We start from the raw sequence: 10,062 nt of genomic DNA, 5'->3' as shown, positions 1-10,062 counted from the left end.
AGAAATCTGAAAACCAATGAAATCATGTGGGATTTCATTATCTGTAGTGGTAAGGAAGAAGCACTTAGTAGACCTGATGAGAGATCAAATGAGAGAACTAATGCAGATACAAACCAAAGAAATTTTATTCCAAAAATATACATTGCAGTAAGTCATAATGGCTTTATAGAAAGGCATTTTTTATTTATCTTTTGTTTTCACCCAGGACTCTTGTGAGAACCCCATATTGCAGCTGTTTTGCTCATCACTTCTAAAGATTTAAAGATTCACAAATATTTTGAATTTTACTGCAAAATACAGTTTTGCTGCAGCTGTTCTGCAAAGAGCATTGAAGAATATTGGGCACAAATGGAATGTATCTTGAACATTAAATCTCTTTCTTTTCACCATTTACAGAAAATACAGTTGTTCCCAAAGTTCAGGTTTTTCTGTGCCACGAAGAACATTTGTTATCTAACACAGATATGGATGGTATGCCATTTTCTGAGAACCCTTGTTTTGTAGAATTGTGCTCTGAGTTGCTGAAGTTGGTCTGGTCAAGGATCAGGCTGAGGAGGGAATGAGTTCTGAGCTGAGCAGAGGACAATTCCTAACATTCATTTTTACCTTAATCACGCTATAAATGTGAGGCCTATAGAAAAGGACAAGTTATTCACAGTTTTTACACCTGAAACAGGTATCCCTCCTTTATTTTGTTACTTTAGCAGTGCCATTTCAGAGGACAGGTCTGTGTTACCACAGTAGTTCATTAGCAGACTAAAAAAGTTAAGCAGCCTCAAGTAGGGAAGAGACAAGGATCATATTCCTGCAGGACTAAAGTGTCCCCTTTCTATAAGTCACCTGACAAGCAATGGATGCTCCAACCAAAACAAAAAACTTCCAAGCTACTATTATCTTCTAGTAGCTAGCAAGATGTTATGCAATTTCAATACTCTATCTATTACAGAATTTGGATCAGATGGACTTTACAAACAAAAATTTCAATTGAATAAAAATTTTACTCTTGGAAGACATCAGGCCAAATCAGTTTTATGTAGAAAATCCATAACTGAAACCAGAAGGTTTATAGCATTGGATTGGTATAAAAGCATAAGCTCATGTTATCTTTTCTTACTGGCAGAAACCCGCTGTGGGAAAAAATAACATTTTTCAACCCAACTGTTTAAATCAGGGCAGACATAATAGGCTGTGCTGAGATGTCACATCTACTGTACATCCCCTGGCAAGCAGGCCCCAATATTCTAGACAACACATAAACAAGTGTCTTTTCACAGAGGACAGAATGGCTCCAGTCCCAAATCACAGCTTCCAATAACAAAGCAGGGAAGTGAAAACTCCAGTTTATTTACAAAATGTACGTGCCACAAATGACATAGATAAAAGTCTTTCCGAGAAGAAATTCAAGGAACCTCTTAACTTGCAGCCTTACAGTGCTCCCTTTGAAATTCATTAGGAGTGGAGATATATGTGTGCCACAAACCAGCTGAGAAAATGTGGCACAAGGTGATTTGGAACCTTACAAAAAAATAAATGGTATAATAAGAAAAATTAAAGAGTAGCCAAATCTTGAGAAAGTGAAAGCTGCTCCAGGGGCTACAATTTCAGCTTTTGAAAGAGAGCAATACAAAGGTTTTTCTCAGCTCTGCAGTTTATGGGTCTACTGCAAAGACAACATAGAAGTCTGGAGGAAGGAGTATGCAACAGAAAGGAAAATGTCATAGAGAGTGAAAGGAAAAAATTAGATGGTCCTGCATATTTTCCATGTTCTAAAAATTTTAGTGCAATTTTGCCATCCTGATAATTCCATTTCATTGCTTGTTAAAAATGACAAATGACACAGATTTAATTTTTCATCAGTATTTTTGTCCAGAAGTACATCATATTTAAATCAGGAAAATGTACCATGTGGCTTACAGGTATTCAAACCTGATTACCCTACCTTCCACCTTTATGATCCATGAGAAAATTTAGGCTAAGAAACTTTTTGTTGTGAAATCTGTTCTTCGGGTTTTCCTGGCAGAAGAAGTAGAACATGCATGAAGTTACCAAAAGTTTTGGAGTCATTCAGAGCATTCACCTGCACCATGAGAGTCTGATCTCATAACAATATCTACAGAGAGCTGGGACTTGCAGCTGCTGGAGGGTGCTGAGAGAAGTACTGCTGGGCACCAACATGCAAGTTAGGTACACAAAAATTTGGCACCTAGTGCCCCTTTTTTGAGTCACAAATATTTAAATGTAAAGGAAAAAAACCCACCAGCAATAGAAATTCCTGAGATTTTTCCTGCAATTAAAACAAAAAGACATAAAGTTTATTTAATTTCACACTTGTCTTTCAGTTAACAAAGGGACAACTTAGCATAAATACTTTTGGATGTTATGTGCAATGTATTACCTTATTTTTGGACAACTGCACAATGGCTGCAGCTGTTTTATAGGAAACTATGTTTGAAAAAGCTAATTATATTTCAAGTATTCCAGGGGAAGTGGCCAGAAGAGAGGATAAATGGCAAGGATATTCATCAGGCACTGGCAGGAGCACAAGCATGTTGTGATTGAGGTTTTAACACATTTCAGAAGCCTGCTGCCTGAGATAGTTTTGTGATTACGTACTCGCTCATCTATTTCCCCTTGGTGTTTATGTTGGAAACATGGCACGTTATTTTGAAAGAAATGAAGAAAAAAAGAAGCTTGCAGAGGAAACTGTAGCAACTAGTCCTGATGTGGAGTAGTTTAACAGTGAAACATACAAGGGAAGCTCACAAGTCAAATGTTAAATAAAAAGAAGAGTGTACAATACTAATGGTTTCGTGCTTTCAAAGCAGATTGTGTATTATTAGTGTCCTGGAGTTAGTGTGAGTCTTCCCCTTGGCTCTAACAGACCCTGAATTAGATCTTCCTGGTTGTTTTGGGAGAATGATATTTACTTTGCTTTGTAAGGAGGACAGATTATTCCTTTCAGACCAGAGGCCAGGTCTGCTTACCACTGCAGACACAGATGTGGGCATTACCTCTACTGGCATTTCCTTCCTCTTCCCAGCTGTCTTGTGGCTCCCTGTATTTCTTTTGATTTGGACAATTACTTTGGTCATCACTCAGCTGGAGCAGTGAAAGGAGCCTTGGAATTCTTGTGATGCTGCATGGCACTCAGGTCTGCCACAAGGCAGGGTCTGTTTCCAAACAGTGAAATGCACAACAGCGTATTTTTCTTCAGACTAGAATCTGTTGGTACTTTTGCCATCCCAACATCTTGAAAGCAGTATAATTTAAAAAAACCAAACAAAACAACAATACACCAAAAACAGCAAAACAAAAACCAAGCAAACATAAACTTGGCAGTTGTGAATTTTAAACATGAACAGAATCTCACTAAAACCCCTACCCATGTTTTGTACATTAAGGAACTGAAAAAACAAATAAAATCACAATTCCTTTTTCCTATAGTCACAGCAAAATTTAACTAAAAGGAAGATGACAATATTTGTATCTGTGGACACTACTGTCATTTTAAAAGAAAAGCTAAGAACTTATATCTTCCTTCTGAATCAACTAAATTTCCACAACCTGACAGTATTTCCCCACTGACTATCAAAATCTTTGGTCAACACCTTTTTTCAAACAGTGTCGTAGTAAAGTTGCTAATAAACAGGTTGACTTCTAATGTAGATCATAAAAAAAAAAAAGGAAAACAAAAAAACACTGATGTCTTCAATTAATGAAGATGAATTGGGGCAAATTGTTTCATTCCTCATAGGCTGTGCACAGAGTAGATGAAGACATACTAATATAAGGAAGATTTACAGTGAACAAAAAGTCTCTGAAAGCATCTGAAATATTGTTTGTATTGGTGCAGTTCACATTGGACACTATTCCCACTATCTAGGACAATAGTCATGATACAGCACTAAGAACAACTTGACCACAAGCAGGGGTGCAACCCCAAATATTACAAGCCTGAGGGACCCACTACCTATTGTTAAGACCACACCCTTACAGATAAATGCACTCTCTAGGTAAAAGACACACATAAGAAAAACATTTCTCTTTTGTACTACCTTGTACTACCTTGGAAATATGACAACATACAGCTTTTCGTGAGAGGTTCAAAATACTTGTCACCATTACATGTAAAAGAGTTCAAAGAAGGCAGGGGAGGAAGGTTATCCAATCCTCATAGGATCCAAAGGAGACCACAGGTTCACTTGGATTACAGCTGTAGTGATTTTCTCAGAAAATGCTGTGCTTCAGCTGAAAGTAAAAAAGGGAAATGACACAGATGCATGAACTCCTGCAGTAAAAGATAGGGAAAAGTCCCTGTACTGGAAGATATTCCAATATAATAGTTCCTGGAAGAAATCAAGATCAGCAAGCTAAATGCTTTTTGGCTACTCACAACACTATTTTATATATTTAAACTTGAGAGGTCCAGAGGAGATCTGGCCATTACTGCTTCTTCACTGACTCTGAGCTAACAGCTTTCTTAAACTGGTACATGTGAGTCAAAAATCAGATCTGAAAGCAATTGTCCTTGCCCAAAGCTGAAAATAAGTTTGACTGTAAAACAAATGTAATTATGTCTGTGCAGGAAGGAACACATCCAGAACGATCGTGAGGTTGGTTGTAATCAATGACCTTTTCCGAAATACCTTGAACTCTTTCTTTTGTTGATGGGACTTTCTAAAAGTATACTGGGAGCCATAGGTTTCTGGCTTGCACCCATTTTAAACATTGCTTATCACACAGTGCTACAATTTGTTATCAGATGACCCTGTGCTCATATACAAACACAACCACTATCAGGCACAGACAGGCTATAATCTGGCAATAACTTTAAAAAACAGAAACAAACACAATGTGTAGGGAATATTAATAAACCCACAGAATTCTGGCACGGTATTATTAGACTACTACTAAGTAGCTGGAGGGAAGTACAGTAAGACATGATAAAAATCCACATTAATTTCAGTCCTATTCCCTATGACATAAACTGTCCTAAATAGCTACTGTCACATGAAGTGCTCTCTTTAGAACAGTTCAAAATCCTTCAGCCTTATCTAGCTTTTGCAAATGTGAGGATTGCCTTGTTTTATAAGTTTCTATTGTGTCCAATGAATTAATACACAGACATTTGTACAAAACCGGTCTTTTAAGTATAACCATTATTCTAGCTTGGGGAGAAAGGTCTTAAAGAAAGTCTCTTCCTTTAGCAGATACCATACTAGCATATATTACAGAATAAAAACAATTTCAGAATTCTTTAGTACTTATAAGAGTAGCCAGATTTTTTAAAAGCGTTCCCATATGTAAGGTAGTCTAATTTTAGCAACTGCCAGCAGCTACAATGGTTTATAATGTGGTTTAGGTTGACAGTTATAATATTTCCTCCTCAAATATGACACTCCATTTTACTAACTTTCAACAGAAAATCAGCAAATCACTGTCTGTTTACTGTAAAGTGGGGATTATTTCTGTGTGTCATGAGAATTTAATGAAAATAAAATCCAGGAATGACTATGCAGCTGTCAGATACTTTAGTGATGGGTACTACATAATTAGCTGAATAGACAGGAGTAGAGAACCTAATTGCATATTTCTTTTGTCAGAATAACTTTTTGCAGACTATGGTGGCTTTTTTAAATTAAAAAAATTTCCTGTATCAAAAATACATATTTATGCTATTTACTGAAAGCTACACATGACTTTCTGAGGGCCATGACATGCAAAAGAAAAGGCAATAAGGTTCAAATTTAAGCTTAGGTAGAAACGGGTTTTTATTTGGTTTTAATGTTGTTTTGGTGCAGAACAATGTACTTGCCCAGATACAGATTCATCTTCCTTGGCCAGTGCATGTAAGGTCTTAAACTGCTCATTTTACATCCCTTTCCATCAATTCATTTGGGACAAACCAGGAGGAAGACCAATCACACAGTCTCTCTTCTTATACAGTACCCACCCTGGGATCCAGAGGTCAGACTACAACTTCAACCTAAAATTCACATCTGGAATATAGAGCAAGGCACAAGGACAGATGTGCTCAATACCAAGCCTCAGCAGACAATTCAAGTATTTTCTCTTTATTTTATTCTCTAGATTATTATATCTCTTTTTGAATCAAACCTTGCAACATATTCATGTTATATTACCAAAACCCAGAGACTTTGGTCAGCAAGTGTGCATGGCATTAGTAAGGATCACTTAGGAATTGAGCCTACCTAGTGTGGAAATAAATGGGATTCCATTTAAATGGTGCTTGTCCTGTCTAACCTTATCCCTCAAGCTGATGCAAGAGTTCCTGGAAAACTTCAAGCTTTGACATTTTACAGATAGGCTTATTTAAGAGAGCATGGAAGATTTTAAGCCACTCAATACCATTTTTCTTAGATATGTGAGGCACATTCCTTTTTTTAAAGATTTCAGTAGCTTATTTGCAAAATCAGTCAAAAAGAAACAACACTGTTCAGTCAAAAGCTTAATTTTAGAGAATCCAATCTCTAGATTTAAGATTTTTCTGGGTATTTTAATGCAGGTACTCTTCTCTCATCATTACCATGATGTCATTAATTACAATATTCCAACTGACTAATCAGGAAGGAGGTTATGCCTAAAGTGGATGAGGTTATGACTCTAAAGTATTGTTATCTCTTTCTGCTAAAGAAAGATAGGTCAGGGAACTCCCACTCAGGAATCCTTTCTTTTGTGAACTGAAGGGAGGTTGAGGTGCCAGTTCAATTTGCTTAACCACATACATTGGGACATTGCACCCCATTGCCTAGGCTGTGAAATAAATCCACTCAGTCTCACTTATAACCAGAAAACAGTTGATTTCAGAAGCATTCACAAGTCTCATGGCACATTTACAAACGTGGGAAAATACAGTTTTCCCTCAAAATATTTATTAACTAATATTACCAAAATGTGATATGGAAAAGGAAAGCAGAAAGGGATATAATGGCATTGACATACATGTGTATATATACGTGTGTGTGTGTTAACAAGATCAAAAAGTTATGTGATAGGAGGATTTCCATGTGGAATAATTTATTGAAATATCTTAATTAACCCAAATTATTCAGCTTATTATATTATCATATGCTATAAACAATTACAAACATATAATATATAAAATAGACCTTTTTATCCAGCAAAATTATACCTCAAGAAAAATATTATCAAATATCTGATGTCTTTTTTCCTAATAATCAAATTATTTAATGAAAAAAGTTAATTTGAAGAATTAATCTATTTTAAAATAACTATTTAATCACCCATGTGCCTATCCTTTAATTGTTTTCTGATTTTTTATTCCTAAATGGTGCCAAGACAATAAAAAAATTAAATCTAATTAAATTTTTAATTCAAAATATGCCCCTAAAATTTAAACAGATTATCTGAGATAATTTGATCTGGAATTTTATTGAACAAATTTTTCTTTCATTATTGCTTAACATGTTTATAGTCTGCCACATTTGACTTCAGCAGAGTCAATCCTCTTATTTCCTAATAGTGATAAACATGGATATTAGTCCTCTGACATTGAAAATTCTAGATTAAGTTAACAAAATAATTTTAAAGATCTAAAATGTATTCAATATCAATTCCCCATTTGGGATTTTACAATTGAGCCTATTTTTTTGACATATAGGCTTGCAAGGCAACATGGAAGTCTACAAATAACAGGGAGTGTTAACTAAGAATAAAATGGTAACATCACCTCTTGTACATGGTATTAAGGAAATAATTATTCAAATGTTATGTTTGGTTCTGATGTTAACACTTCAGAAAAATATATGAAAGGTTTGGACATAATTTTTAAAAGCAAGGCAATAATTTGGGGTTGTAAAATAGACCTTGAAGAAAGATGCTTAAAAAAAAGAATCTACTGAACATTTCAAAGGGACTGTGAAGTATTTGGACTACAAACAAGTACAAAATTAGTATACTTTTGATAGTAGACAGAGCTTTAGTGTATCAGGAAGACAATAAAATGCTGAGATGACTGGAAACTCATGGAATTTGACATAACTGGAATGCTTCCCAAACTTACCCATAGGAGTATTTGACATGATGTTATTCTGAGGTTTTTATGATGGCAATCAAATTGAAAGTTGATGATGTTTAAGATTTGTGAATGTCAGAGTTTGGATTAGTGATTGTTAATAGTCTCCTCTGACCCTAAAAAATGATAATAAAATGGTCTCTAAATACATGAGAAGTTCTGTAAAATACATTTTTGTCATTAAAAGGATGTGACCCATAGATTGTTCCTACATTTAGATGTTGCTAACTTGTTCCTCATGGCTTGGAGGCTAATTGGCCAGAGAGGGACAACACTAATTTCTTTAGCAAATCCAATGTTTTAATTTAAAATAGTTATTGCAGTTCTGCACATCTGGGTCAAGTCAACTAAAATCAGTAGAATCATTCTTCTGACATCCCTACAGTCCAATGAGGTATTGATTGTGGTACTGCATCTTTCAGTTCCTATCAAGGTAAAAACAGCATTGTTAGCAGAAAATTCCATTTTTGCACTGGAGGTGCAATTACATTAGATTTTGATGCACCATCTTCATTTCTTTTGCATACTGAACTTCTTCAATATTCTCCCTTTAAATCCAGGAGACATATTCCTCAAGTGATCTAAACTGACACATGGCTGTTAAAGTAATTGCAATGTTGATTTCATCATTCTGAGAGATGGATTCTCAGATTGCAGAGAAGTGAGCCTAAAAGAGGAGAGCTTTCCTTCACCTTTTTTTTTTTTTGTGTTTATTTTTCTCCTTCTTTTCTCTATTCCAACACATCTCTAAAAGAAGAAAAAAAAAAAAGGGTACCAGTAGGAAATTACCGAGTGATCTGCAGATGATGGTTGTTTGTAAATGTGAAGGTGAGGGTATTTCCATTTGCTGAATTTAAATGCATTCCAAGTGGCACAGCCAGTACAGTGTCAAGTTTTTCGCTGCGATAAGGCTCAGGGCAGGAAGCCACGAGAGGTCAGGAAGGAAGCACTATCAGGCCTGACAGGGGACCAGGCAGCAAAGGGAGCAGCAGAGCCTCTTGTATTTAGGCTGTGCAGCAACTGCACTCTTTTCCAAAGATGAACAGCTACAAGTGTAAAATCTCATCTACTGTCTCTTTAAATTTACTGAGGAAAAAAAAAAAATCCTCATTCGTTGTGTTTGTATTTTGCTTCTAGCAGCTTTGTAAGGGGAAGAGGGAAGCAGGGGAAGGCAGCAGGGAAAGTACAATTTCACATAAACATTTCTTCTGGGATGCAGACTGGTTTGTTTATAGCAATTTAGTTTGACCCTGGGCACACCAAAGGAAATGGCTTTAATGCTGGTTTTGCTCCACCGTACCAGAGCTGGATCCAAGGCATTTAGTTTGCACTGGTATGTTTCCAAACATCACCAACATCACCTGCTTCCTGATATACTGCCCAATGGGAAACAGGTCAGGGAGCAACTTAAGGAGAAAGGGAAAGCTCCGACAAAATTTGGCTTGTAAAGAGCCACCTACACTGGGAGATCCAGGGCTGTAGCTCTGTGTTACGCCACCAAAGTTTTCAAAGTTAGGTTAGTGAGTCCATCTAAGCTGGGCTGATAAAGTCATTTTCCCATCCCATGACATAAGGGAATTTATGTTTTCTTCCCGTTCCATGCTGTGATGAAATAAAGACATTTTATATTTTTCCTTTGAAAATGAGGGCAGCAGGAGAGCCACTTGCCTAATTGAGTGCTCATTAATTTCCTGTTTCATTATTAATTTCTTTCCTTCATGATGTGGAAGATCTTGCTCTGGTGGTCACTTATATTGGGGAGGGGAGGGTGTTGGAGGAATCCTGGCAATCTGACTTCTGCTGGTTTAGAAAGATTATCTCTAAAATAACCCCGATGCTGAAAGAGATGATTTTAGAATAGCTGATGTCTGGTAGGACATCCATGAAGGAGAGAACAGACCATACCAGAGCCAGGAAGCACAATGATGAATGAGACTGCTTAATATTTGTCTTAGATCTCACTTATTCTTCTTTTTTTCTTGTTCAGGGAACATCAAGTAATCTAG

Source organism: Ammospiza nelsoni, chromosome 1 (assembly GCF_027579445.1).
Source record: "Ammospiza nelsoni isolate bAmmNel1 chromosome 1, bAmmNel1.pri, whole genome shotgun sequence".
NCBI classification, from domain to species: Eukaryota; Metazoa; Chordata; class Aves; order Passeriformes; family Passerellidae; genus Ammospiza; species Ammospiza nelsoni.
This window is presented reverse-complemented; position numbering follows the sequence as displayed.